Source organism: Ambystoma mexicanum, chromosome 7p, assembly GCF_040938575.1.
Source record: "Ambystoma mexicanum isolate Mex_15411 chromosome 7p, UKY_AmexF1_1, whole genome shotgun sequence".
NCBI lineage: Eukaryota > Metazoa > Chordata > Amphibia > Caudata > Ambystomatidae > Ambystoma > Ambystoma mexicanum.
In genome coordinates this window covers 797,434,369-797,461,419 of record NC_090939.1, presented here as the reverse complement: position 1 = coordinate 797,461,419, position 27,051 = coordinate 797,434,369, and positions in this window count along the sequence as shown.

The following is a 27,051-nucleotide window of genomic DNA, read 5'->3' as shown; positions in this document are numbered from 1 at the left end:
CACCAGGCCCCCACGCATGTCCCCCTGTACCCCCATCCCCCAGCATCAAGGGGCACCCTCCACCAGGCCCCCACTCATGTCTCCCTGCACCCCCACCCCCCAGCATCCAGGGAAACCCTCCACCAGGCCCCCACTCATGTCCCCCTGCACCCCCACCCCCCAGCAGTGCAGGGCACCCTCCACCAGGCCCCCACTCATGTCCCCCTACACCCGCAACCCCCAGCAGTGCAGGGCACCCTCCACCAGGCCCCCACTCATGTCCCCCTGGACCCCCACCCCCCAGCACCCAGGGGCACCCTCCACAAGGCCCCCACTCATGTCAAACTCATGTCTCCCATCACCCCCACCCCCCCAGCACTGTGGGGCACCCTCCACCAGGCCCCCACTCATGTCCCCCTGCACCCCCACCCACCAGCATCCAGGCGCACCCTCCACCAGGCCCCCAATCATGTCCCCCTGCACCCCCACCCCCAGCATCCAGGGGCACCCTCCACCAGGCCCCCACGCATGTCCAACTCATGTCTCCCATCACCCCCACCCCCCAGCACTTTGGGGCACCCTCCACCAGGCCCCCACTCATGTCTCCCTGCACCCCCATCCCCCAGCAGTGCAGGGCACCCTCCACCAGGCCCCACTCATGTCCCACTGCACCCCCACCCACCAGCATCCAGGGGCACCCTCCACCAGGCCCCCACTCATGTCCCCCTGCACCCCCACCCCCCAGCATCCAGGGGCACCCTCCACCAGGCTCCCACTCATGTCCAACTCATGTCTCCCAGCACCCCCACCCCCCAGCACTGTGGGGCACCCTCCACCAGGCCCCCACTCATGTCTCCCTGCACACCCACCCCCCAGCAGTGCAGGGCACCCTCCACCAGGCCCCCACTCATGTACAACTCATGTCTCCCATCACCCCCACCCCCCAGCACTGTGGGGCACCCTCCACCAGGCCCCCACTCATGTCCCCCTGCACCCCACCCCCCAGCATCCAGGGGCACCCTCCACCAGGCCCCCACTCATGTCCAACTCATGTCTCCCAGCACCCCCACCCCCCAGCACTGTGGGGCACCCTCCACCAGGCCCCCACTCATGTCCAACTCATGTCTCCCAGCACCCCCACCCCCCAGCACTGTGGGGCACCCTCCACCAGGCCCCCACTCATGTCTCCCTGCACACCCACCCCCCAGCAGTGCAGGGCACCCTCCACCAGGCCCCCACTCATGTACAACTCATGTCTCCCATCACCCCCACCCCCCAGCACTGTGGGGCACCCTCCACCAGGCCCCCACTCATGTCCCCCTGCACCCCCACCCCCCCAGCATCCAGGGGCACCCTCCACCAGGCCCCCACTCATGTCCAACTCATGTCTCCCAGCACCCCCACCCCCCAGCAGTGCAGGGCACCCTCCACCAGGCCCCCACTCATGTCCAACACATGTCTCCCATCACCCCCACCCCCCAGCATCCAGGGCCACCCTCCACCAGGTCCCCACTCATGTCCCCCTGTACCCCCACCCACCAGCATCCAGGGGCACCCTCCACCAAGACCCCACTCATGTCCAACTCATTTCTCCCAGCACCCCCAACCCCCAGCATTGCAGGGCACCCTCCACCAGGCCCCCACTCATGTCCAACTCATGTCTCCCAGCACACCCACCCCCAGCAGTGCAGGGCACCCTCCACCAGGCCCCCACTCATATCCAACTCATTTCTCCCAGCACCCCCACCCCCCAGCATTGCAGGGCACCCTCCACCAGGCCCCCACTCATGTCTCCCTGCACCCCCACACCCCAGCATCCAGGGGCACCCTCCACCAGGCCCCCACTCATGTCCCCCTGCACCCCCACCCCGCAGCATCCAGGGGCACCTTCCACCAGGCCCCCACTCATGTCCCCCTGCACCCCCACCCCCCAGCATCCAGGGGCACCCTCCACCAGGCCACCACTCATGTCCCCATGCGCACCCACCCCCCAGCATCCAGGGGCACCCTCCACCAGGCCCCCACTCATGTCCAACTCATGTCTCCCAGCACCCCCAACCCCCAGCACTGTGGGGCACCCTCCACCAGGCCCCCACACATGTCTCCCTGCACCCCCACCCCCCAGCAGTGCAGGGCACCCTCCACCAGGTCCCCACTCATGTCCAACTCATGTCTCCCATCACCCCACCCCACAGCATCCAGGAGCATCCTCCACCAGGCCCCCACTCATGTCCTCCTGCACCCCCCACCCACCAGCATCCAGGGGCACCCTCCACCAGGCCCTGACTCATGTCCCCCTGCACCCCCATCCCCCAGCATCCAGGGGCACCCTCCACCAGGCCCCCACTTATGTCCCCCTGCACCCTCACCCCCCAGCAGTGCAGGGCACCCTCCACCAGGCCCCCAATCATGTCCCCCTGCACCCCCACCCCCCAGCAGTGCATGGCACCCTCCACCAGGCCCCCACTCATGTCCCCCTGCACCCCAACCCCCCAGCATCCAGGGGCACCCTCCACCAGGTCCCCACTCATGTCCCCCTGCACCCCCACCCCCAGCATCCAGGGGCACCCTCCACCAGGCCCCCAGTCATATCCCCCTGCACCCCCACCCCCCAGCATCCAGGGGCACCCTCCACCAGGCCCTCACTCATGTCCAACTCATGTCTCCCACCAACCTACCCCCCAGCACTGTGGGGCACCCTCCACCAGGCCCCCACTCATGTCTCCCTGCACCCCCACCCCCCAGCATTGCAGGGCACCCTCCACCAGGCCCCCACTCATGTCCAACACATGTCTCCCATCACCCCCACCCCCCAGCATCCAGGGGCACCCTCCACCAGGCCCCCACTCATGTCCCCCTGCACCCCCACCCACCAGCATCCAGGGGCACCCTCCACCAGGCCCCCACTCCTGTCTCCCTCCACCCCCCAGCATCCAGGGGCACCCTCCACCAGGCCCCCACTTATGTCCCCCTGCACCCCCACCCCCCAGCCGTGCAGGGCACCCTCCAGCAGGCCCCCACTCATGTCCCCCTGCACCCCCACCCCCAGCAGTGCAGGGCACCCTCCAACAGGCCCCCACTCATGTCCCTCTGCACCCCCACCACCAGCATCCAGGGGCACCCTCCACCAGGCCCCCACTCATGTCCAACTCATGTCTCCCAGCACCCCCACCCCCCAGCAGTGCAGGGCGTCCTCCACCAGGCCCCCACTCATGTCCAACTCATGTCTCCCAGCACCCCCACTCCCCAGCAGTGCAGGGCACCCTCCACCAGGCTCCCACTCATGTCGAACTCATGTCCCCCTGCACCCCCACCCCCCAGCATCCAGGGGCACCCTCCACCAGGCCCCCACTCATGTCCAATTCATGTCTCCCATCACCCCCACCCCCCAGCACTGTGGGGCACCCTCCACCAGGCCCCCACTCATGTCCCCCTGCACCCCCACCCACCAGCATCCAGGGGCACCCTCCACCAGGCCCCCACTCATGTCCCCCTGCACCCCCACCCCCCAGCATCCAGGGGCACCCTCCACCAGGCCCCCACTCATGTCCCCCTTCACCCCCACCCCACAGCATCCAGGGGCACCCTCCAACAGGCCCCCACTCATGTCCAACTCATGTCTCCCAGCACCCCCACCCCCTAGCACTGTGGGGCACCCTCCACCAGGCCCCCACTCATGTCTTCCTGCACCCCCACCCCCCCAGCAGTGCAGGGCACCCTCCACCAGGCCCCCACTCATGTCCAACTCATGTCTCCCATCACCCCACCCCCCAGCATCCAGGGGCACCCTCCACCAGGCCCCCACTCATGTCCCCCTGCACCCCCACCCACCAGCATCCAGGGGCACCCTCCACCAGGCCCCCACTCATGTCCAACTCATGTCTCCCAGCACCCCCACCCCCCAGCAGTGCAGGGCACCCTCCACCAGGCCCCCACTCATGTCCAACTCATGTCTCCCAGCACCCCCACCCCCCAGCATCCAGGGGCACCCTCCACCAGGCCCCCACTCATGTCTCCCAGCACCCCCACCCCCCAGCCGTGCGATTTGCCTGGGTACGTGTATTCCTGGGGTGCACGGGTAGTCTCACATGCCATACCATGAGGGTACGTGTATTATGGGTCCGCGTGAACTTCCACACGCGATACCAGCAGGCTACGTGTATTACGGGGTTCGTGGGAGTTCCACACACGATTGCTCTGGGTACGTGTATTTCAGGGTGCGTGTGAAGTTTCACACGCGATTTTGCAGCGTACGTGTATTTCGGTGTGCGCGTGAAGTTCCACACGCGACTGGGCCTGTGAGAGTGGGGTACGTGTATTCCAGGGGTGGCCGGGAATATTTACTCGCGACTGGGCCTGGGAGAGCGTGTTACGTGTATTCCTGGGGTGGGCGGGAAGATTCACACGGTCGCCTACAAAGCGCCAAAAAATAAATGGTCCAATCCTGAAACACGTACGCCAGCATGAAGCAGGCGTAGGTTGACCCGCGCAGCATAAAAGTGCACGCAAGCAACAAACAAGCTCAGACGCCAGGATGAATATACCGTTCCTAGCAGCAGTGGCCGTGGGTTACCAAAGGAGGAGGAGGAGGATAGTGAGGGCCCGAATTTTCACTCCCAGAACCAGCCTTTTTGGGATGCCTGATGACCAGGTGTATGGGAGGTACAGGTTTCCACCACACATAATACTGGACCTGGTCAGTGAGTTGGAGGATTACCTCACATTACCCACCCTGTGCTCCCAAGCACTCAGCCCCCTGGAGAAGGTCCTTAATGTACTGCACTTCTTGGCCACTGGATCATTTCAGCAGACAAGTGCCATAGTGGGTGGTGTGCCACAGGCCACGCAGTCACGCTGCCTACACCAGGTCTTGAACATCATCACTGCACGCCCATCAGTCCGCAGGCACATATACCTGCCCAGGACACCTGCAGAAAGACAGGCTGCCGCCCTGGATTTCTACGGTGTGGCACAATTCCCCAAAGTGCTAGGTGCCATTGACTGCACCCATGTGGCACTACGTCCCCCCAGGGCATCTGAGCACATCTATAGGAACCGCAAGCACTGGCATTCCATCAACGTGCAGGTAGTATGTAATGCCAAGGGAATCAACACCATATGCCAACTATCCAGGGTCCACCCACGACAGCTTCATTTACCGAATGTCTACCCTAAGCCGGGACCAAGAAGCTGGGCGGCATGGCGATACATGGCTGCTTGGTGAGTATGAATGCCACTGCACATGCATGCATGTCAGATGCAGAGTTATGTCACTACCCCACTAATGATACCCATCACCTCCTCACCAGGGGACAGTGCCTACCCTCTGAGCACCCACATGATGACGCCAATTCGGAACCCCATCACGCCTCCCGAGGTAAGATACAACACAGCCCATATTGCAACCCGGGGCATAGTGGAGCGCACATTCGGAGTGCTCAAGTCACGCTTTCGCTCCCTTGACTGTTCTGGCGGGCATCTGTTTTATGCGCCCCCAGTAGTGTGCAGGATCATAGTGGCAGCATGTGTCCTGCACAATGTTGCAACACGCCGGGAGCCTGGCTGTGGACATGGTGGTGCACCCACATCCCCAACCACATGCACGCCCGCTGCGCATGGGAGGGGAAAGGGCATGGGGTGAGGCAGCCCGTACGCAGCTGGTGGCTAATTACTTCACATAGAAATCACACCCCTGTGGAGTGCACACAGCCCTGGCACATACCATCTGATAAGCAATGATGACTCGACCTGACAATTATGACGAACAAAGGGACAGTCAACTGTCAGAACCATAGCAGCCTGAGATTGTTCATGTGGAAGTGTCAGAATGTGTGCATCCCTACCTACACAAACACCACCAATGCAGTGTCATCAAAAGACACACTTCCATGCTGCAGAAATGAATACCCACTTGCAAAATACTACATGAGAACATTATCATGTCAACCAACCCCTCCCCGGCATGGCCACACAACACACCATGGCATGTCATGCAATGTGATGGCAAACAAATTTATCCCCACAACATGCCCAAAGTGTCACCAACTACAGTGTCCCTAATGGAAACTGGCCACACATGAAATGCTCACAGTAATGCAGGACCTACAACACACATTACCAAATACTTACCAAGAATACCAATCACCTACACAACCTCCAACCTACCTTAAACATGACATTACAGACTTAAAAAATTGGTATCTTCACTACCTGATAATGCCAGCACTTCGAACACTTCCAAGTATACAGTGTTAGCGCCACGCAAGAGTGTAGGTGCACTGCTTACAACATGGACTCCAGTTCCAAGGTAGACCACCTTGTGAAGACATGAGAAATGGACCTGCAAATTAGGAGGATGAGATGGATGCAGAGGCACATATCAATACACCATTCAGTGTACAATACAACAACAATATGCACTATGAATGTATACACAGTATTGACTATAGACTGCCCACACATCAAATGGGAGTCCAACGTCACCATGTACGTCAATGTCACTAGGGCACACCCTTTGCAAGCCCATGGAAACGGGAAGCAGGAGGGGTGTGTGTCACACAAACGCAAGCATCTGACCCAAATTCATGACAAGCCTGCATGTGACCAGCCACAATACAGCATATGCCCAAGGGAGCCACACAAGGCAAAACACTGTCCAAAAAACAAAAATATAATTTAAATTAAAAAAAAAATCAAAAATGGCCGGGGGGGGGGGGGTGGGTGTTACAGGCCACCCAGGAGATCCGAGGACAGGGTGCACACCAAAACCCACTTGTGTGGATCTTGCGAAAAAAAAACACCTCCATGGGCTCATGGCCTGCACGGCTACCCTATTGTGAGAGAATCACTGCTGTCGCTCTCCTCACCCTCTGCAGCTGCATCAGGAGGTGGTGGCACTATGGGAGGCAGCCCACGCAAATCCCTAGTCTGGTCCTCCATGGCAGCAAGCATGCGGGTGTGGAAGGTCTCGTTCTGGAGGATAATTGTGCATAGGTCCCCATGCAACAACTCACGGGATGCCCGGACCTCCGCCCTAGTTGCCTGCATCTGAGCTGAGAGCGTACGTGTGAGACGCTCCAGCTGCTGTTCTGTCCTTCTGTTTTTTGAAGCCTCAAGCTCAACAAGAGTCGTCCTGAGGTGAAGGAGTTCCACCCTCAGGGCTTCCCTGTGGCCCTGGGACTCTATGGAAATGGCTTCCCGCAGAGTCTCCAATGCCGCCCGCCTGTCCCTGTCGGACGCCAACATGTCCTCCCTGTGTGACTGGCAGATGGAGTCTGTTGCCTGCTGTAGTCGCTCCATCAGCCTTTCGGGGGGGACAATGAAAGTGGCCACCCTATCCATGGCCTGAGCCATCATCTCTGATGATGCTGCCTGTTGTGTTGCCATACCGTATATGGATTGCTCCCATGCGGTATTGCCAGGTGGCGTACGGCCACCACGTCGGCGGGCACCACACCTGTCTGGGGCAAGGCGAACTGCGCCTTGCTGTGCCGGTACTGCCTGAGGCTGCAGGACTGCATTCCCCCTCTGATCTGCTGGCCCAGGAACAGGATCAGATGTTGCGGAGTGTGACCCTGCAATCGTAACCACCAAAGGCGTACCTGCCAACACTGACATCCCCATTGAGGGTTCTAACCCTGGTGCAGGTGGGTCGGACAGAACAGAATCCCTCCCAGGAACACTCACCTGCGACGGCACATAGGTCTCATCATCCGAATCGACACCTGAATACAGCTCGGGGGAGGTGCAGCCAGAGACACCCCTTGAGAGCACGACCTGCAGCAGTTGTGGGTTCTCACCCACCACCACACCACGTCCCTCACTGGTGGTCGGTCGGGCCTGAGACCCCTCCTGGGTCTGCACCATCTCCACAACCCCAGCAGTATCAAGTGTGTCATCCCCTGCATAGACATAAAAGAAAACAAATGGAAACAGGCATTGGCACTATGGCACACAATTAGGGCTGAGAAGCTACAGAAACAGTACTTGATTGACACATGTCCCACATGACTAAAGCCCTCCCATGCATGCACCGTCACTGCGTGTGAAGGGAAGGCAGATGGCACACATTGATGACACCAAGATGGAAGAGGAACACATTTGCTGCATGCTGCCTAGCAGTGGCATCACACATTGGCCTGTGATTGGCAGGTCAAATACACATGCCATCACACAGACGGCATGTACCCTAGCCATAAAGTGAAGAGGGAGAGGAGGACACCAATTGTTCATTCAGTCTAGTTTGCTCATGAAATTGATGTTTTCATTGAAATGGTTCAAATGTTTAACCTGGAGTTGCCAGTCCAAAATGGTCCTATAGCACAGGGACATGTCTAAACAAATCATATCCAGGAAACAAAGCCAGTCCTCTGTACCATAGCCATGTCAGACATGTGACAATAGGACTGAGAAATGCCTAGTAAAAGTGGTGGTATGCAAACAATCTGCCTGAATAAACAGAGGAAAATAAGCAACAATGTTGTGGCAAGATGACACTTCAAGGGCAACTGGCGTGGTGTTGGGCTAGATGTCCAATGTTGGCAGAAGGGATACTGCTATACCCAAATGCTGGTGCGCAGAATGTATTGGATGAGGCACATGGGTGACCCAAACCACTCAGGCACACACACCCTCACCTGGCACCCAAACAGAAGCCCTCACACACACACCATGCACATGGATGACACACACATGCATGTGCACTCACCGGACATTTCCTCTTAATCTGCCAGTTCTCTCACGCCTTGGATCTGTTCCTCCGTGACGTAGGTCCCAGCAACATGCTCATGTGGAGTGAGTTCTATGTCCTCTGCTGGAGACCCACCTCCAGTCACTAGAGTAGCGGCATGACTTGAGGCCAGCTTATTCTTTGCCCTGACTTCAGGTCATTCCAGCGCTTGTAGCATTCATTAGCTGTGCGCCTCACGATTCCAAGGGCACTTATGATGTCCGCGATGGTCTGCCAGTGTGCCAGACGTTGTGCAGGTGTGGTTTTGGATCCTGCAACAATCACCATTTTGCGGTCATGTACGGACACATACTCTACAAGTGCATTCAGTTCGGCCTCATTGAAGCTGGGCTTCCTTGGCGGGCTGGACTGTGTAGCCGTGTCTGGGGCATCAGCCTCTACTGGACGAGCACTCTTTCTCTTCCGCTTGGAAGGTGGTGGGGATCCTGAGTGTCCTATGCCGCTCTGGACACTAGGGGCAGGAGCCCCGGTGGACTCTGTACTAGGAGTGTGGGATTGCACACTCAGCATGGGAGTTGGTGCAATCATTAGCTCAAGTGTGATGGTGTCAGGGGGAATGTCAGCAGGATGGACTTGGACCGACACTGTCCTGGCTGGGTGTGTGAGAGGTGGGGTGGATGGAGCCGCAGCTGCCCCTGCAGCCTCCACAGCCTGCCTACGCGGGGCAGCAGATGACCTATCTGCCCCTGATCCACATGGCCTGATGACACCAATGTGCACTGGCGCACGTGGCCTAGACCTGCTGACCTGGAAGTCAGCCATGGAGTCACCCTGTGCCAGGTCTGGTTCCACAGTGGGCTGGTCCAACAAGGGCTGAGCATGGATGGTGTCAGCCACGTTACCCTCAACCGGGGGGGGGCATGGGTGTCCCTGACTGCTCCTCCACACATGGGGGGCTAGGGGCACCCTGCAAGTCACGGCCACGTCCCCTACCAGATCCACCACGGCCACCACTTGGGGTTCGGCCACCTTTGCCACTCTTACGGCTTGTTCGCCTCCCAGCCATGGCACTGATGTTATTGTGCGTATGGGAGTCGATGTGAACTATTGTTCTGGGCAATTGGGGATCAAAGGGGTTGGGTACCAGATGGTAATCCTACCCTAGTGCTCTAGCAAGGCTGTATGTCACCCCCGGGGATTGATGACGGGTCACGCAACACAGGCACCCCAAAAAAGGGAAGTAAGGTGCACGCAACTCCTCCTAGACCACGTGTGTGGAAAAGTAAACCTGCACTACGCTGTGATACCCAGAAACACAAGAATGAACGTATGCGTGTCACACGCAGCCTAGAATGACTTCTGAAGGGGTATGCGACACACGGGGCAAGCACAGATGTTAAATACGTGCGCCACTCACCGTCTGCCAGGAACAAAAGCGTGAAAAATATGCGCGTGTGCGCGTTGGCAACACCCCCGCCAAAAGAAGAATTGTACGCTGTCTGAGGAGACAGGACAACAGTAGAAGGGAACGCTGTTTGAGGAAACAGGCCCAGGAAAAAGAGGAAAAGAGAAAAAGCTGTCAGAGGTAACAGGGAGTACGAACTTGAAACGCTGTGAAGTAAATCGCGTGTGAACCGACAAGAAGTACAGATTTCACCCATTCGCTCTCTCCACGAAAAGCACGTACAAGGAAATGGCGTTCTACACGTACCTTTTATACACACGTCACAGATGCGCATACGAGATGAGGCCATTGTTAGGGAGAATTCTCTGTTTAGGCTGAATTTCCTAACCTAGTGAGTCCCCCAGCAGCTTTGCTGGATTGCTGGAGTTTGTTTTTTCCATCCTGCCAAGAGTGTGACCCTTTTCCTCTCACTCTTGGACATGTATGTGTGGAATTCCTTTGAATTGTCAATGTGTTCGATGGGCTATGGGGTCTTTTACTCCATAGGGTCTCATAAGTTTTCTATGTGTGTCACCCCGCACCTTACGTGTCGTGACACGGGGGCACCCTAGCTGGTCCCCCCACCATAGACTCCATACCCGGGGACTGACTACCATCTCCCCGGGCATGTAAAGTCACCATTGGCTTTACTAGACCTAAATTTGCTAACAGAACTAGTACCAACCATCTTATTATGGACGTGCTAGTAGGGGTAATTCGATTACTCCTGGATCTGTTACTCGAGGGGGCACTGTCCCGTCCCTCCTCGTCGAGTTTTGGCTGGTGGCAGTGGAAACTACTTGTTATGTTCGACCCCAAGCATAACCCTATGGGATCCGTCCCATTGTTGAAGATTAATACTGTTTTTCGTTAATCTCCAACGTACCACCGATCTACTTATCTTAAATAGGTTTATCGAGTGGTATTTTCTGCCAGAACTCGGGTTGTAAAATGGCGTCTGTGTTTTTCTCTGTGACTCCTAAACCAAAGGTTGAGCCCTTTGTTCCACTTTTGGCGGGCCTCTGGACAGAGACCCTCCAAAGTGGTGCCATTCTGTCTGGGTTACCTCAGGGGTGTGGGAGGGGGTTTAGACACCCTGGACCGAGTTGCCTTGCCAACTCAGGTCGCACTCTGAAGTGATTGGCCCAGGTGGTGAGCCTTCCCGCTCACCACTTAGCATGTGTTGATTGACAAGCTAGGCTGAATGAATGGGGGACGTCTGCATAAAAGCAGGGCTTTGGGACTGGATCTTCAGGAAGTCGCCACTGGACCTAAAGAATCCGACGAGGGTAACGCTGAGCCGACCTGCACGACAAAACCTCCGGTGGAGCCCTGCGGAATCGTCTCACAATCTCCCGACGACAGAAGAGATCTCCCTGCCGGAGAGGCTCTTTCCCTGGCTGGTGGGAACAACCAGTCTTCTTCTTCTTTGTGCTTTTTGATCGCCCAGGACGCAGTGGTCGAATTGCCCGTGCAGAGCACCCGGCAACCGGATAGCCACTACTCCTGCATCGTGATCGAAAGGTGGTGCCTTGTGACGAAGCACTCCGCGGCTGGTTTCTTCCCTGGTGGTGCACCGGACATCTTCTCTTCGACGACGAGAGCATCTCTTCTCTTGGCCAAGACCCGTCGTGCATCCACCACCAGGAACAACTGCCCCCGTCGGAGCTGTCTTCCCCAACAAGGTACCGTAACCGCCTGGCTTCCCTTTTCGATCGGTTCGTGTGAGGTATCTGATTCCTCTCCGTTGGGTTGCCTCCAAGCTTTATTCACTCTTTGTTCTGAACTGGTTCAACCTGTCGCTAAACAATTTGCTAAACAAGACTTGAGTGCATCATCCGTAGAGACTTTCCAGGACATCGTGCCTTGCCTCTCACCGAGTGGGCCTGGCCGCCGAACTGTATGATCTAGTGTGATTAATGCTTTCTTGCCTTGCGTTTTTACCCGCTTCAGTACGAACCGTGTTGACTTCATTACCTGCCTTTCTCTTCCCTCCCTTCCTCACTAAAAATATTCGAGTGTCATCTGGGTTTAGGTATACACCTCTGTCTGAAAATAAGTGGTGCCGTAGAACCTAGAGTTGTCGATATTGTGTTTCGGAGGGGTTGAGCTTTATTCCATTCTGCAGAGTAATTGTATTTTGATTTGTTTGCCGTGGTTCACTTTAGTATTTTTCGTAGACATTCTGTTATTAATAAATAACTTACTATCTTTATACTAAAGCCTGGTTGCGTGTTTACTCGTTTTGCTGCGAAGAATTACCCTATCTTGTATACTCCCTATACTGACCAACTTTTCTTGAGAGAAGTCTGACTGCTCAGCCACAGCTACCAATTGGATCTGTGTGGTACAGACTGCTACCAAGTGGGTTCATCGCAACACCTGTAGTCCTAAATCTTTTGCAGTGGTCCCAGAGGGAACTGCACAGGTTTCCGCCTAACACTGGTGTACAGCGGTGAGATTAGTATCGAGTATACAGTTTAGAGTGGTTTTCGACGCTGTAGGACGACTAACCACAAAACGTTACAAAAGCAACTTTCAAAAAACATGTCTACGATGGAAATGTACAGCCAAGAGTCTTTGTCGGATAAAAATACTGAGAGTCTGCGAGCTCTCTGTAGACAAGAGCATCTTCCTGTAAAAGGCAAGAAGTTAGAACTGATAGAGAGATTGCTGGCGAACCAAAGTCTGGGTACTGGTTCAGAGGAACCAAACTCTCCAGCAACTGTAGATAACAGTAATGGTGTTGATCTGAATCGTAATTCTGATGATAGCGATGAAGAGGCTGACGAGGACGGCGAGGCTAACGAAACTGTCTCACCTGTTCCTCTACCTGCCTTACCAACTGTGCCTACGGGGCCAATACCAGGTCCCACAAGTAACCCTGCTTATTTTGAACTTGAAAAAATGAAGCTCGAATTAGAATATAAACGGTTCTTGGCTCAATCTGAACGAAACCAAGAGCTCGAGTTCAGACGAATGAATGCCCAGGCTGAGCAGAAACAAGCTGAGTTAAGACTCAGGGAAATAGAGCTTAATCATGAGTTACAAATGAAAAAGTTGTCTATGGAAAATGCTTCTCTCTCCTCTGGTTCCTCTAGGAGCTCCAGTCCCAAAAGACCCCGGATGCCGAAGGAATTAGTGGGTATGTACGAACCGAGATTGGATGTGTTGGATTGGTTGAAACTGTTTGAATACAATCATGGGCTCCAGGACATCACCGGGAATGCGTTGCTTCCCTGGTTGTTCTCTAGGCTTCCTCCTGTTGCGACTGATGTGGTAATGGAATTGGGGGAGGTGGATAAGACGGATTACGAAAGTGTGAAACTAGCTTTGATAGCTAGATTCAGGAAGACCCCTTCCCAGTATCTTAAGAGGTTTAGAACCCTCAAAAAGCATGATGGTACCCCTTGGGCTACCTGGGTGAGTGAAGGGTTGAAAAACTTAGAGGGATGGATTAAGGGTTACAAAGTTGACACTTACGAGGGTATGCGAAATCTTTTTATGTTGGAGTCGATTTATGATGCCTGTTCTCCTGAGCTCAGACAGCACTTGGCTGATTCGAAGGAATTAGATTCCAGGGCTCTAGCTAAGGCTGCTGACTTGTGTGTTGCCAACAGGGCTACTCACAAGGATTCTGGGGTAACTCAGAAAAAGGACGAGGGAAAACAGCCTAAAAAAGACTCAAAGGAGAATTCGAATAACTCACATTCCAAAGAGGGCCCCAAACAAAACCAGAAGGTAAGCCACCGGGAAAACCACAGCAGAATAGTGTGTCTTCTGGTGCCAAACCGGAAGGAGGTCAGAACAAGCCACCATTCCAGAAAGCATTCGGGAAATGCTTTGTTTGTGGCTCGACTGATCACGTGAAAGGAGATCCCAGATGTAAGGGTAAACCTTCAGGGGTCCAGCTTGTCTCCTTAGCCTTCGCTCCAGAGGAGGAAGTCCAAATGGCAAGTGGAAACTTTCTACTGCTAGCTGACGAACCCATTGGAGTCTCAGCCAGCGTCTCTTTAGTATCTCTGGGGTTGTGGGAACAACAGAATTTAGACGTCTATAATTCTATCCCCGATAATACTAAAGAGTATTATAAGGACAGTGTCCAGGTGAATGGTCAGGAGACGCCTGCCATTAGGGACACTGGGGCCAGCATAACTGTGGTGGATAAATCGTTTTTTCAGGCTGAGGATGTTGCTAAGGCACCCAAACGCCTCACCAAGTTAGCTGGAGGGCCTGTGCAGATGCTTCCCCAATTACCAGTTCTCATCCAGTGTAACGACATGACTGTAAAGATACCTGTCAGCATACAGAGTGATGTACCAGGACGCGTACTGTTGGGTAACGATTTGAAAACTCTCGGAGTTGTATTGCATACTCCCAGACCTCCTAGTAAACGGTTACAGGAGCTAACCAGACCTGCAAGAGAGAGGACCCTGCGCGGTACTCTCGGGGAGATGATGAAGAAAGAAATCACTCCTGCTCCATTGGAAATGGCGGCCGCTGTCTCTAGGAACACAGAAGTCAAAGGGAAACCTAAAACTTCTAAACCGAAACCAACAGCCCACATTCCGATGCAGCCGACACGGACTTCCCCGCGGTTGTCCAATGTCACACCCGTAACTCCACCTCCAGCTGAGGCTGAGGGGGAAGTACAACCCTGTATGGTAGAATTAGACTCTGAAGAAGAGCTAATGGAAGGCCAGGAACTCATTGGAGATCTGGATCCTGTTGACCATCCTGAGCTGCAGTCGTTACTGGCAGAAGGTGGACCCAGCAGGGCAGACTTCAGTAAGGGACAGAGAGAATGTCCAACTCTGGAAGGTCTTCGCCATCAGGCAGTAACTCAGGCTGAAGGGCAAGAGCCTGGGAAACATAGGTTGCACTGGGAAGATGGCCTCTTCTATAGTGAACCGACCGAGTCTACACCTGGAGACTACAAACGCCTTGAAGTACCCCAAGAGAACAGACCACAGTTCTTGCAGTTAGCCCACGAGATTCCTTTGGCTGGTCACTTGAGTTTCAAGAAGACTAAGGAAAGGCTCTCACTCTACTTCTATTGGCCAAAAATGGGGGCCGAAGTAGAAAAACACTGCAGAAGCTGCCATACCTGCCAGATCTCTGGTAAGGTTGGGTCCAAGAATGTGGCACCGTTAGTGCCTCTTCCCGTTGTGGGAGTCCCATTTGAGAGAGTAGGGATAGATATCGTTGGTCCCCTTGATCCTCCAACCTCCTCAGGCAACAGGTTTATACTTGTTGTAGTAGACCATGCTACTAGGTATCCTGAGGCAATTCCTATGAGGACTGTTACAGCTCCGGCTGTGGCTAAGGCCCTCCTTGGTATTTTTACTAGGGTCGGATTTCCTAAGAAAGTTATCTCTGACAGGGGGTCAAATTTTATGTCCCACTACATGAAAGCCATGTGGAAAACCTGCGGGGTAACTTACAAGTTCTCAACGGCTTACCACCCACAAACCAATGGGTTGGTAGAACGGTTCAACCGAACCATGAAGAGCATGATAGGTGCTCTAGAAGAACCCCTTAAGCGTAAGTGGGACCTTCTATTGCCATGCCTTCTTTTTGCTTATAGAGAAGTCCCTCAGGAGGGAGTAGGCTACTCTCCCTTCGAACTGCTCTATGGTCATCCCGTCAGAGGTCCATTGGCCCTGATTAAGGAGGGGTTGGAGAGTGCTCCTTCCCCCAAGCCAGTCAGAGTGACTGACTACGTGATAGGTCTCCGGAGGAGAATGTCGCACCTGATGACAGAAGCAAGCGATAACTTGAAAGCTGGACAAGCATTGGTCAAGCACTGGCACGATCAAAAGGCTAACATGGTTGAGTTTGCTCAAAACCAGCTTGTTCTTGTTATGATCCCCACAAGGCAGAGGGCCTTGCAAGATAAATGGATGGGACCCTACCGAGTAGTGGGTAAGCTCGGTGAGGTTAACTATCTGGTGGACTTGGGCAACCCCAAGGAGGCTCCAACAGTCTTTCACACCAACCGACTTAAAGCGTATGTCTCACGACCTGACGTAGGAGCGTTGCTTCTAGCATCAGCCGAGGAAGAAGAAGAGAGTGAAACTCTTCCGGATCTCCTCAGAGGCTTACCTTTAGATGAAAACATTGAAGGAGTAAATCTCTCCTCCAATCTGACACCCGAGCAACAAGAAGAGTGCAAGTCTATGTTGAATCAGTTTGCCTCTCTGTTCTCGCTCTCACCAGGCTTGACCCCTTGGGGCCAGCACGAGATACTCACTGGTGACTGTCTGCCTGTCAAAAGCAGAGGATATCGCATGTCAGAAAACGTAAGAACCCACATCAAAGGTGAGGTCAGCAAGATGCTCGATCTCGGGGTAATAGAGCCCTCTACTAGTCCATGGTCTAGCCCAGTTGTGTTAGTACCAAAGGCCGGATCTAAAGAACTTAGATTCTGCGTGGATTATAGAGCTCTTAACGCAGTCACCACGACTGATGCCCATCCTTTGCCAAGAACAGATGAGTTGGTGGATAAACTTGGCGCCGCCAAGTTCCTCAGCACATTTGACTTGACGTCAGGCTATTGGCAAATAGCCCTGACCAACCATGCCAAGGAGAAAACTGCATTTTCTACCCCCGTTGGTTTATACCAGTTTACGGTAATGCCTTTCGGACTAAAAAATGCACCTGCTACGTTTCAACGGATGGTAAACCAGGTTCTAACCGGGATGGAGGACTTCTGCATGGCATACTTGGATGACATAGCAGTGTTCAGCAATTCCTGGGACGAACATGTAACCCACCTGAGAGATGTTTTGCAGGCTCTTGGACGAGCCAATCTGACCATAAAGGCAAGTAAATGCCAAATTGGACAGAGTAAGGTAGTCTACCTTGGGCATGAGGTAGGCGGTGGAGAAATAAGGCCTTTGCTCAGTAAGATTGAAGCTGTGCAAAATTGGACAACACCGACTACTCAGACTCAGGTGAGAGCCTTCCTAGGCCTCACCGGGTATTACAGGAATTTCATAGAGAACTATGGGACCATAGCTTCTCCACTGAATGTCATCTCCTCGCCCAAATTCCCTAAAAAGGTTAAATGGAACGAGGGGTGCAATCAGGCTTTTGAAAACCTGAAAAAGGCTCTTTGCCAAGCCCCAGTACTCAGAGCTCCTGATTACCGCCAACACTTCATTGTGCAGACAGACACTTCCAATGTAGGGATAGGTGCCGTACTCAGTCAACTGGATGGGAAAGGTAGGGAGCACCCCGTTTGCTACATCAGCCGCAAGCTGAAGGATCCTGAAACAAGGTGGGCAACAATCGAAAGAGAATGCTTTGCTATCGTGTGGGCTCTGAAGAAGTTTAGGCCGTACTTGTATGGTTCTACTTTTGTTATTCAGACTGACCACCAACCCTTGAGATGGTTAATGCAAATGAAAGGGGAAAACCCAAAACTACTGAGATGGTCGATCTGCCTGCAAGGGTTCGATTTCACCATTGAGCACAGGTCAGGGTGTCACCACCAAAATGCTGATGGTCTCTCTAGGATGTATATCATCGACTAGAGGTATGAGATTCATCCAGGAGTGGATTAAATCCTCCTGTCCCTTAGTCTGGGGGGGGCGAGTGTTAGGGAGAATTCTCTGTTTAGGCTGAATTTCCTAACCTAGTGAGTCCCCCAGCAGCTTTGCTGGATTGCTGGAGTTTGTTTTTTCCATCCTGCCAAGAGTGTGACCCTTTTCCTCTCACTCTTGGACATGTATGTGTGGAATTCCTTTGAATTGTCAATGTGTTCGATGGGCTATGGGGTCTTTTACTCCATAGGGTCTCATAAGTTTTCTATGTGTGTCACCCCGCACCTTACGTGTCGTGACACGGGGGCACCCTAGCTGGTCCCCCCACCATAGACTCCATACCCGGGGACTGACTACCGTCTCCCCGGGCATGTAAAGTCACCATTGGCTTTACTAGACCTAAATTTGCTAACAGAACTAGTACCAACCATCTTATTATGGACGTGCTAGTAGGGGTAATTCGATTACTCCTGGATCTGTTACTCGAGGGGGCACTGTCCCGTCCCTCCTCGTCGAGTTTTGGCTGGTGGCAGTGGAAACTACTTGTTATGTTCGACCCCGAGCATAACCCTATGGGATCCGTCCCATTGTTGAAGATTAATACTGTTTTTCGTTAATCTCCAACGTACCACCGATCTACTTATCTTAAATAGGTTTATCGAGTGGTATTTTCTGCCAGAACTCGGGTTGTAAAATGGCGTCTGTGTTTTTCTCTGTGACTCCTAAACCAAAGGTTGAGCCCTTTGTTCCACTTTTGGCGGGCCTCTGGACAGAGACCCTCCAAAGTGGTGCCATTCTGTCTGGGTTACCTCAGGGGTGTGGGAGGGGGTTTAGACACCCTGGACCGAGTTGCCTTGCCAACTCAGGTCGCACTCTGAAGTGATTGGCCCAGGTGGTGAGCCTTCCCGCTCACCACTTAGCATGTGTTGATTGACAAGCTAGGCTGAATGAATGGGGGACGTCTGCATAAAAGCAGGGCTTTGGGACTGGATCTTCAGGAAGTCGCCACTGGACCTAAAGAATCCGACGAGGGTAACGCTGAGCCGACCTGCACGACAAAACCTCCGGTGGAGCCCTGCGGAATCGTCTCACAATCTCCCGACGACAGAAGAGATCTCCCTGCCGGAGAGGCTCTTTCCCTGGCTGGTGGGAACAACCAGTCTTCTTCTTCTTTGTGCTTTTTGATCGCCCAGGACGCAGTGGTCGAATTGCCCGTGCAGAGCACCCGGCAACCGGATAGCCACTACTCCTGCATCGTGATCGAAAGGTGGTGCCTTGTGACGAAGTACTCCGCGGCTGGTTTCTTCTCTGGTGGTGCACCGGACATCTTCTCTTCGACGACGAGAGCATCTCTTCTCTTGGCCAAGACCCGTCGTGCATCCACCACCAGGAACAACTGCCCCCGTCGGAGCTGTCTTCCCCAACAAGGTACCGTAACCGCCTGGCTTCCCTTTTCGATCGGTTCGTGTGAGGTATCTGATTCCTCTCCGTTCCGTTGGGTTGCCTCCAAGCTTTATTCACTCTTTGTTCTGAACTGGTTCAACCTGTCGCTAAACAATTTGCTAAACAAGACTTGAGTGCATCATCCGTAGAGACTTTCCAGGACATCGTGCCTTGCCTCTCACCGAGTGGGCCTGGCCGCCGAACTGTATGATCTAGTGTGATTAATGCTTTCTTGCCTTGCGTTTTTTCCCGCTTCAGTACGAACCGTGTTGACTTCATTACCTGCCTTTCTCTTCCCTCCCTTCCTCACTAAAAATATTCGAGTGTCATCTGGGTTTAGGTATACACCTCTGTCTGAAAATAAGTGGTGCCGTAGAACCTAGAGTTGTCGATATTGTGTTTCGGAGGGGTTGAGCTTTATTCCATTCTGCAGAGTAATTGTATTTTGATTTGTTTGCCGTGGTTCACTTTAGTATTTTTCGTAGACATTCTGTTATTAATAAATAACTTACTATCTTTATACTAAAGCCTGGTTGCGTGTTTACTCGTTTTGCTGCGAAGAATTACCCTATCTTGTATACTCCCTATACTGACCAACTTTTCTTGAGAGAAGTCTGACTGCTCAGCCACAGCTACCAATTGGATCTGTGTGGTACAGACTGCTACCAAGTGGGTTCATCGCAACACCTGTAGTCCTAAATCTTTTGCAGTGGTCCCAGAGGGAACTGCACAGGTTTCCGCCTAACAGCCATTTCCACCAATTACACGCTTTGACACTCGGACGTGTATTTTTTTTTTACACGCGCCATTCTCTACGGCCATGCGCGTGACATCATAGATGCGCATGGGGGCCTTTGGGCCAATGAATTAACGTACGTGTGCTGATGCGCTTACGCGCTAAGGGCCTTTCCTCGAATTACACGCAGACGTGCAGGATTTTCACGTGCCAAATCACTCCGTATCAAGCTGGCCACGCGTAAGCACACAGAAGACCACGCTCCTGCCCAGAAAGCCGATTTACTGCCCCCCAGAGCCCCGAGCATTCTCCCACCTGCCATCTGATGCTGCCTGACTGCCTGCTGCCCATGTGCCCTGCCATTTGCTGCCTGCACATCAGCCAGGGGTGCTGTTGCTGTGACCACCCCTGCTGGAACCGAAGACCCCCGACTGGGATTTCATCGCTCCACAGCCCAGGAACTAGTTGCCCACCCACTCCTGCCTCTGGGGTTGTCATGTCGGGCACTGCAACATCTGGCACCACTGACAACCCCCGGCCAGAGAGGCAGAGGGGCACCAGCTTCACTGCCACCGAAGTTGGTGTCCTGGTGGAGCAAGTCCTGGGGCAGTATGATGCCCTCTTCGGAAGTGTGCGCGCCGACAAGGAAGGACGGACTCAGATCTGGATGGACATCGTTGACCTTTTGCTTCGTAACATTGTAAGAACATCATTAGCCCTAATCGAGTTAAGGCACATGGACCTCCGGAAATGTTAGCTGGAATGTAAGTGTATGTGATCTTGCCACATGAGAAGAGCCATCCTATTGGAAGTTTCACACGATTTAGATGACAGACAGCTATCACTGTATGATTGCATGACAAAGTATTATTCACACTAGTGCATGTGCTTGGAACTCGTGAACACAACCGTTTCTCAAACGCAGTTTGATTTTTCTGTTCGGTTAAATTCAGCTGTTGGCATTTGCCAATTTCTATTACATTGAAAGTCATAAAGTAACACACATCGCCTTGAGTTATATTGTATGTTATAATACGTGTCAAGTTTCTCCCCTTGCGATCTGTTTTCTGGCAAAACCTGCAGTACTCACAGATTGAAAAGGATTGTCTGATATTGGAATCTTGAACTGCAGAATCATTGTGCATAACACCGGAAATATGCCTCAAAATTGGAGCTGGAGTCGGCACCACTACTAAACAGGTAGCCAGCAAAGCTTCCACATGTTGCACGTCACTAAGGCAAAAGTGCGTAATGTTGAGTACTTGCTGTGCCAAATATGTCCACATATTCTCCGTTTGGGCAATCATCGGGGAGTATCTTTGCCGTCCTAAAGATATCTTCTGCATAGCTGGCATCAACGTTGTTTGTGCTTGCACGTGACGTGTTTTTCGCATTCCACAAATCAATTTCTTCGGTCTGGCTGGCTTTTCGGCATCGGCATAGGGCTGCTGTTGGACGTCATTGCTCATCATCATCAGTTTCCAATGGATCGCTGGCACAGATGTGACACTTTTCATGAGAAGCAGTATGCCGTTTGACTCACCCAAACGGAGTCCATTTAGTCCCACAATTACACCAGCCAGGCACAGGAGCTACAAGGCAAACCCAGAAAAGAGATATCAGTGTTGAAAATCACTCTCTTAGGTAACATTTGTCTGCGGGCACATACTGCCATTTTTCTTTCCCGGGTTCCATTACTAAAACTACCTGTTCTTTGCCTGATGCAATAACATCGGCGGGCACTGGTGGGCCACTTGGTCTTTCAACCCACACCTTCACACCCAGTACCATACTGTCTGAAGAGCCAAAACCACGATCACCACAGGTAGTTAACACTGTGGGAAGCTCCCCCTTTTTAATCATGGACAACATAACAGGAACAATAATCAACTGGGCCACCCGATCGCCCTTATGGATCGGTAACACTTGGTCCCCACTATTCATCAAGATGACTTTGATCTCGCCTTGGTAATCAGCATCAATGACCCCTCCCAGCACTTGAACTCCCCACAATGCTAGGCCAGATCTAGGGGTAATCCATCCTATATGCTCTGGAGGAATTTGTACCCCAATCCCTGTTTCAATCACAACAATCCCTCTCGGGTCTAATCTGATTTCTTCATAAGAATGCAAGTCTACCCCTGCTGACTATGGAGTCGCCCAATAGGGAGCTAAAGAACCCGGGGTAATTTCCCAGTACAATACGGTCTCTCTAGCTGAGTTGGGTTGAATCTGTAAAGCAGGAGTCATTAGTCGTAATAATGGAGTTTCATGATTATTCACAGGCCTATTGTTTAGCACTTGCACCGCATCAAACACACAATCACGCCAGCCTGCTAAACTGCCATTTCCAGATTTGCACAGCTGTTCTTTCAACAAACCATTGATCCTTTCAATTAGTCCTGAAGCTGCAAGGTGATAGGGCACATGGTAGAGCCACTCAATTCTTTTTTCCTGACAATATTGCTGAAATAATTTGACTTTGAAGTGTGACCCATTGTCACTTTGAATCTGCAAAGGCACCCCATAATGCACCCCATAATGCAATTTGATCTGATCCAACAACTTAATGGTGTTCAGTTGTGTGGCACGTTTACACAGCAAAACCATCATATATCCAGCATATGTATCCACAATGGTGCATGCATACTGACAGCCTTTATGATTGGCAGGGGACCGATGTAATCAATCTGCCAAATTTGACCTGGTAATTTTCCTCTTCGCAACGTACCCTGGACAATCTGAGGGATAGACCAATGCTGTTGGTGTTGGCACACTGGACATTGCAAAATGATTGTTTTCACTACCTCTAAAGGAATACTGATTCCTCAAGCTTGTGCCCACCTGGTAGTAGCCTTTTCTCCAAGGTGCCCACATTTCTGGTGAGCCCAATTGGCAAAACCCTCCAAATTGTCTTCCTGAACCTCCAGATACACAGATGAAATCTTGGGTTGTTCATCTGCAACAGAATTAAAACAACATTCTAATGAATCTGTAGCACAATGCGCATCCACATGATACACAGTGACTTCACTTAGTGATAACATTTCCGCAATATCTTGCCACAGTTTTTTGCCCCACAACTCTTTTGAATGAATCATCCACTCATTCTTTTGCCAGGTTGGCAGCCAACCGCCAATCCATTCGCCAATGACCATGAATATGTGTACAAATTACATCGACCAGGGGTCTCTTGGTTCAATGCTTGGTAAAGTGCATAAAGTTCTGCAAACTGACTGCTCTTCCCTTTCCCTGACGTTAAAATCTTTTTAGTCTTGGGATTGTATGACACCACTTTCCAGTATCACTCGGTTCTCACATATTGGGCCGAGCCATCTGTAAACCAGGCATGCTCTGTCTGCTCTACGGTCAGATCACCATAAGGTACTCCCCATTTCACGGGAGACTCATGTTTCTCAGACACTTCCGGTTGTATGTAATCTGAGGGTGGTATGTTGGCTACTTGCTCATGTAATTTTGCAACCTCACCCTTCCCTAATTTAGCTCTGTCTTGAATGTACCATTTCCATGTGATTATGCTGGCTTCTTGAGCCTGTCCTATTCTGTGTGTTTTAGGAAAGCTCAGCACCCATTGCATAATCGATATTTTAGGCCTCATTAACACATCATTCCCCACTGTCATTTGCTCAGTTTCGACCAATGCCCAGTAACATGCCAACAACTGCTTCTCAAACGGAGTGTATGAGTTACCAGCATCAGGCAATTTACGACTCCAGAACCCCAATGGCACATGTTTCCTGTCCTGTTTCTGCCACACACTCCAGTTAGCGTAATTGTCTTCAACAGACACATTAAATTCCACTCCTTCTTTCAATGGTCATAAATCAAGCACCTGCTGCACGGTGTCTTTCGCCAAATCAAATGCTTTTTGCTGTTCCTCCCCCCACTGAAACTCATAGTTCTTTCGTGTCACTTTGTAGTGGGGAGCCAGTATCTACCCTAAATGGGGAATGTGCTGTCTCCAAAACCCAAACATCCCTATGAACTGCTGAACTTGCTTTTTGCTCATTGGAGTGGTGAACTCAAGAACTTTCTGTCAGGCCTTTGGCACCATCTCTCGATGCCCACTATGCCACTGAATCTCCAGGAATATCACTGTCTTAGCTGGCCCTTGAATTTTGTTCAGGTTAATCTCCCACCCTTCCTTCTTCAATCCTTCCTAACTGTTTTTGCACACTTCGCTCATCCTTGCCCTGAATCAAAATATCATCAATGTAGTGAGAGATTTGTATGTCAGGTTTACACGGTATCTTGTCTAAGTGATCTGCCACCAGCCGGTGACAGATGGTCGGGCTATGAATGTACCCCATGGGTAGCCTCGTGAAGGTGTACTGATGCCCACTCCAAGAACATGCAAACTGCTCTTGACACTCTTCAGCAATTGGCACAGAGAAAAATGCATTGGCTAAATCTATCACTGCATACCAAGTCCCCTCAAACTTTTGGACATTCTCAATCAGGGTAACGACATCTGGGACTGCAGGCAACAAGGGAGGAGTTTGTTTATTTAACTCGTGGTAATCCAACGTCATCCTCCAAGACCTGTCCCCTTCTTTGACAGGCCAGAGTGGGTTGTTCCATGCGGTAGTAATAGGGCATAACACACCCGCCTCTACGTACTCTTTGATGGTGTCTGAAATTTCCTTGTGCCCCCTGGGAATGTGGTATTGCTTCATCACTACCCGCTTGGTCGCCACAGGCACCTGCACTGGGGCATCTTCAATTTGCCTATGGTAATGGGTGTGCAGGTCAATGCACTCACCCCAAACTGATATGTTTTACCTCCAAGTCCCAAAGTCAATCCTTCTAGAATGTCAAAGCCAATTATGTACTCGGGTATTGGGACAATCAACACTTGGTATTTCTGCCTAGTCAAATTTCCTATTTTCATATCCACTTCTGTTTGTACTGCGGGGTTCTCCTTCCACCCTAGCCCGGTAATGGTAAAGTGTTTGCCTCAGAATCCTGTTGAATTTCCATGAATCAGAGAGGCCTCCACCCCGGTGTCTATCAATGCTCGCACCCCTTGCATATTTCCTGGCCCCCAAAAAATCTTAACATTAACATGGGGCCGCCTATCAACTTTTATGCGAGCAAACGCTGCCGGAGCTTGGCAGTAACCATAGTCAAATTATGAATGAGTGTAACCTGACTCTGCCTCTAAAATTGCACTCACCACCTTCCTCAAATCAGCATATGTTGGCTGATATGGGGAAGGAGTCCCCATAGACCCTTCTTCCTGTTCTTCCTCAGGAGGGGCGGAAGGTGAGGTGTCTCCCTGTGGCTTAGCACCACCTGTTTCTTAACCTGTTTATACTGTTCTTTGGCTGCAAGCCCTCTCTTTTTGTACAGTTCATACATTACCCTGATTTCAATTCCCTCAATTTCTTCTCGTGGCACACCATCTTTTAACAAAGCCAAAAACATGTCCTTTCTGGACACTCGGGAGGCTCTACTATCTTGCCTCCTGCCTTCAGTTCTTCTCTCACTACGCCCCTCTCTCTCACAGCTTGTCATCACTCTTGTACCACTCCCCTAGGTCTGCCAATTGCCGGATGGCATCCAATACTTCATCAGTGGGCTTGCCCGTCATACCTATGAGCAAAGTCATAATGACACTTTTGTATGTGGGTGGAGCAGTCCTGATCACCATATTCCTGGTTGAAACTGAGAGTGGCACGGCCCCCATGTGTCCTGGTGCATCTACATGAATTGCCTCCTTCATAGCATGCTCTCTGACCTTTTGAATTGCTTCTTTCAAAGTGTACCACTTCTTTTCTTCGCTAGGCCAATCTGTGGTAATAGGATACTTGCGATTACATGCCTCGGCTGCTAGGTGCAACAAAGACACCTGTGAATCTTGCCCATTTTCATCAGGGCGTGGCCCTGACCTTAACACCTCCTGTACATTGGTGTCAGTTGATAAAGGCAAAAAGCATGGTGAGTCTGTGGAATCTACCAACAACCCTACGTCGCCCCCATCTAGCTATCTTACCATCCATGTCAGTAAAGGTTCACCTGACTTTTCCCTCAAACGAGTAATGATTTCCCCAACCTCCTGCTGGGTGTAATCTTCCAGCGTCGTTAAATCCACAACCCCGCCAGCAGGATTCTGCGGCTGGGGTCCGGCACACCATCTCCTAACCGGCTTCACTGCCACTGTCTTTTGCTTCAGTTCTGCATTAGAATCTGACTCATTTGCCGAGCTACTCTCTGGGCTTGTTCAGTCAAAAATGTCTCCATCCCACTTATCAGGGTCCCAATCCACACCTGCAGTAGCAATTACAGTTGCCACTTTCCTTTGGTTGACCCCCCTCTCGCCTCTTTTTATACACGTACCGAGCAACCCTAACTGCGGCCCGCTCTGCCACAGCCTAATATTTAACAGCCTTGTGTTTAAAAAGTTTCATTTGAATTTCCTGCATCAATGCTATTTGCTGCTTGGCAGCTAACTCTTTTTCTAATTGCGAACTATGCTCATTCATTTCTACATTGTTTTGATGTATTCTCTAATAGGCATGCAGGAGGACCTACCCCCGCCTGCCCAATGCAGTGCATTCTTTTCCCCTCTCCACTGAAATCTGTTGTAAACAAAACATTACTTCTGATGGAGCAGCTTCTCCCAAACTACTGTCCCATGTTTCCCTCAGCCCAGCTCCACACGCCCGCACCTGGGCTAACTTATCATATGGGCTTTTAGCCCACCCTGGAATCATAACCTCGGGACATTCACCAGGAGCGGGAACACCCTTTTTCCTGAACAAACTATTCATCATTACAGCAATTTGCAAAACCTCTTTTTTTTCTTCTTTCCACTCTGCAGTCACCCGCGCAAGCAAGCACACACAAAAAAAAACAGATTAACACAGTCCAACACTCACTGCCAAATGAAAACAAACTTTTGCTTGCAATGTAAGCAAAGCCTGCCTGCGTTCAAAAAGATTCTTTAATATTTGGAGCAATTCATCACAAATATCCCATCCTCGTCGCCAAAAATGTATTGCTCACCAAGAGTGTACGGACAGTTATTTATCACCAGTACATTTGCAGAGCAGAGCAGATACTTTGAATGCAGGTAGAGGGAACAATAACTCACAAACAGACACGCAAATAGCAAAATAATGAGCACTTATACGGCTAATTATTCATAGTTAAGCATAGATAAGCAACAAGTGATAACACAGAAATAAAT